This window comes from Lynx rufus, unplaced genomic scaffold (genome assembly GCF_022079265.1).
Source record: "Lynx rufus isolate CCGP_SWC_20201006 ecotype Redwood Valley unplaced genomic scaffold, mLynRuf1.p SCAF_2, whole genome shotgun sequence".
Classification (NCBI taxonomy): Eukaryota; Metazoa; Chordata; class Mammalia; order Carnivora; family Felidae; genus Lynx; species Lynx rufus.
Window position 1 is genome coordinate 32,917,184 of NW_025814834.1, and position 4,300 is coordinate 32,921,483.

Below are 4,300 nucleotides of genomic sequence, written 5' to 3' on the forward strand. Positions count from 1 at the left end.
CCATAGCTTTCAATTAACTATGTCAAAGTGAAGTTTTTAAGGATGAAGATATCAAGTAGCTAGGTATAAAATGCTTTCTTCCAACTGGTAAATACAAATAGAATGAAATACCTATATACAAAGTGCAATTTGACTTTTCATTAATATGTAATAGGTACAAATTTTACACAGCTGTTACTTTCAATTAGTTGAAATAAAAGTGTTACCTTCAGGCAGTTGCTCAAGTTTAAACTCAGGCCTCAAGCATTCTACTATTGCCAGAAATGCCCTCTCTTGTCCACTGAAGTTCTTCCTTTCGGGGACACTAAATCATGATAGGCTTCATTTGTGTGAGAGCTATAATTATGTCTTCACAGCAGCATTTTTTCTGTAATGAGAAGGTATTCAATGTATATTTTCTTTTTCTACACATAAAGAAAACTACTATATTTTGTTATGCAGGTTTTATTATAAAACAACTGTAAGCAGCCCAGTACAGTAGAACCATCAATTGACTCAGTTGAAGAAAACTAAAGATCAGGACTGACTTTACAGATAACTGCATGTGTCCAGGGGTAGATGACTTAACGTGTGATTCAGTTTCCTCAGTCCAAATCAAGGATTTGGACTAAGGTTTTGTTTCAACTCACATTCTATACCTACTACTAAAACAAAGACCTCCAGTAAAGTACATTTCTCCCATGAAATATTTACTAACAGCGCACTTTTTGTAACCATAAAAGCTTGAGAATAAAGGTTCCCCTCCCCAAACTACACCCTCTATAAAATCATGGAATTGATTTGACAAAGTTAGTTCTTAAGCAAATAGTATTGGGATTATGTAAAGAGAACAAAGAAGAAAGTATTACATGTGTACACAGTTTAGGATTGGAGTTCAGAGCACACACATTTTGCTGGTAAATTGCTTTCTAGAATGTTTCACATCACGTTAGAAAAGTGGATTTTACCTTATATCAAAAGCAAAGATTAGGAAGAAAACTGTTAAATTAGAAGTTTGATGTTTTATAGGGAAAGGGGGAATTTTATTGTTTATAAATATTGAATGCATGGCAGAGAGGAAAAGACTATTCAGACTGCAGTCACTCATATCTCTGTGGACCTTATTTGGGATACCGTTTTGATTTTGTTCAACAGGAATTTTATTCAAAACTTTAGAGGTAATTCTATTACCTCTGATTAACAACTGATTATTTTGTTGAGTTTCCTCTAAAGACTTTTGCATACTAACATGTATCTGTTAAAACCAATTACCTGAGAATAAATCCCCAAACAGGGTAACTGAAGGATGAAACCACTTTTAGTTTAGTCTTAAAAGATTTTCCTAATTCTAGGTACCTTGTTAGCATCCTAAGACTTAAAGGATCTTGAAATATATTCAATATCAGTGCCAGATCTTGTAACTTATTAACATTAAAAAATGTTGCTCAAAAGTACTTTAGAAAATAAAATTATTCTTGTCTTTTAAAGTAAATGAATGCTCTTTTTATGCTCCTTTTATGATGTATATAAAATTACTATGAATCAGTGGTGTCAAAAATTAAATCAAGACTCCTAGTTCACAAATATTTGATAGAACAATTTATTTTTTTAAAGGTGGATTTGGAAAGTTATAATGTGTTAAGTCAAAAATTTAAATGTATGCAAATATGTATAAACAATAACCTATTTTTAACTTTTCACTTAAACAAATTTAAAGCTAGTGTTCACAATGTCTCTTTTACCTAAGGTTTGCCCTCTTCTATAAATTTGCCTATAATCTTGGTATCTACCCATTTCTTACCCTGTAAATAATACCTCTTTTTACCTCTATGCTTTTTGAGAGCTATACAGATTATTTCATTTAATCCTCACAGTAACAGTTGGATCTTTATCTCTAGAGAAGAAAGCCAAAGCTGTCAAGTAACTTGCCTAAAATCACAGAAAGCATTAGAGCTCAGATTCAAAACTAAGCTGGAAAAAGCCAAAAAACAAACTGCACTGCAAAGCCCATACACAGTCTTCAGATCATACCATACCATGCCATTATATGTTGAAAAAAGAAACCTATAATAAAGAGACACAAATCTTCTAAGCTGTGATTTTCTAGATAACAATATGTCTTCACAAGGACCACAGTAAATGAATCATGTAGGAAATCATCAAGAACAAAAAGCTTGAAGTTAACGTTCTAAGAAAAACACTCAGGGGCACCTGGGTGGCTCAGATGGTTAAGTGTCAGACTTCGGCTCAGGTCATGATCTCCAGCTCTTGAGTTCGAGCCCTGCATCAGGCTCTGTGCTGACAGCTGGGAGCCTGGAGCCTGCTTCAGGTTCTGTGTCTCCCTCTCTCTCTGGCCCTTCCCCTCTCGAGCTCTGTCCCTCTCTCCCACCAGAATAAATAAACATTAAAAAAAATGTAAAAAGACCACTCAAAGTAAAAGCATTAACTACCCTAAGTACTGCATGGAGGGAACACCAAGTATGATACAAGTCACTACTGAAAAAACACCAAAGCCATCACAGTGGATGTTGAGTTGCTTTGAAACACTTATAATTTTCCTTAACCAAAGGAAGGTCTCAAATGAAGACAAGTATTTTAGTGAATTCAACATTTCTGCTTGGCAAATTGAAGTTTTATCTTATTAAGCATACTTAGGTTCTGTATCTTACTGGTCATATTTTTCAATTAAAATTAAGATCAATCTGTACCATCAGGTATTGTACTTTCTTATTATGGTAAATTTCAAAATAACAATCACTAAAATTTATTAATCTTACTATATGTTTTTTGCTGTTGTTTTTCTTAAGATTTTATTTTTAGCTAATCTCTACACCCAGCCTGAGGTTCTAACTTACAACCTATAACCCGGAGATCAAGACCTGCATGCTGCATCGACGGAGCTAGCCAGGCTCCCCTGTATGTTTTTAAAAGACATTTTAATCAATACTTTATCAATAGTAAAAAAACTATCTGAAAAAGAACCTAATTATTTGAAGATTATTTCAGGCCCTATGAATTTTAATTCAGGCAATTTTACTGCTGTAACTCAAAAATCACTTATAACTAAAGGAGAATGTTTAAAACTGTCAAATTTCTTTCCACGACTACCAGATTCAGAAAATAAGAAGAGCAACACTTCAGTTAAGAAAGTGTTCAAGCTTCACGTGATCTAACTTATTTAAGGCATATCATTCTCACCATTACAATGAATCACATGGTTAAATGACCACAGTTTCTATTTGCAAGCTAGGATTTCAGCATAGAGGTTTTTTTTTTTTTATTCCTCTAACCACGAAACGATTCTCTTATTCCCGTTGGCAGAACTTCTAGTCAAACTGGACATCTAAATGATCGTGATGGTAACAATAGCTAACATTTACTATGTGGCATTTAATTCTCACAGTGACCCAAGTGTGGCAGAGATTTAATATGTACTTGAAACATTCAGGTTCGAGAGGCCGCATTCTAAAAAGGTGAGTGAATTGAAAATAGTCCTATTTTCATTATCATTACTTTCCAATAAAAGATTGTTCTTCGCTTACAATTGTGTAAATACTTTCTCATAGTCTATGGTTGATTTAAATACCAGGTGTCTACTTAATTGTAGCACATCTTTAAGCAACGTAAAGGAAAGCTTTAGTTGTCTTCACCTGCACATACTGCTCTGCCCACAAATTCTGCAATCCAGTTTTGCCTGATTCTAAACTGCTCTCTCTTGAAGTCCCCCTCTTGGAGCTTTTCTGGCGAACGACTTAAAAAGTGACTTTGAAATCTGGAAAGTATCTTTCCATCCATCCTCCCACAGCGAAACAACTAAATTTAATTAGAGTAATTCTCCCGACCATTGAGAGTTAAGACATAGGCCTTTGGGTAACTTTAACACCAAAAGTCAAAAAGCGTAGTCTGAGAATGTACGGGAGGACGCCTTTCCCTTTCTAAACAGAAGATAAAATGGGGCTCATTAAGGGAAAACAAAAAGAACCAAAAAACCAAAAACAAAAAACCTAAAAATTGGAGCTCGTGGCTGCTAAAAGGACCACACACCGGGCGCTCCCGCCCAGGCGTCTGGATACTTCTCCGCGACGGTGGCGCGTCCTGAAGCTCAGCAACCCTCCTCCAGACACCTAACCTCCACCTTCTCCAGCCTGCTTTCCCGAGGCCCGCGAGAGCAGTCCTGGGAGAGGGGTACTCTGCCTCATTGTGTGGGACCCCGAAAAGGCCCCGAGGCGGGGCGCGGAAGGCACCACCCGGGCCCGGTTGGGGGCGGGGACCGGCGGTTGCTCAGAGAGCAGGAGGGTCAGGAGGTGACGGGAGGAAGAGG

At 36.6% G+C, this 4,300-nt stretch overlaps 1 protein-coding gene across 1 annotated transcript in view; it reads right to left on the bottom strand.

Annotated features, from left to right (window-relative positions):
- CARF (calcium responsive transcription factor) overlaps nt 1-351 on the bottom strand; it is a 79,079-nt gene extending 78,728 nt beyond the window's left edge. Inside the window, 1 exon segment of the mRNA XM_047085562.1 lies at nt 207-351. The gene's annotated coding sequence lies outside the window, so the exon portion shown is untranslated.
- Between the last annotated feature and the right edge of the window lie 3,949 nt (nt 352-4,300).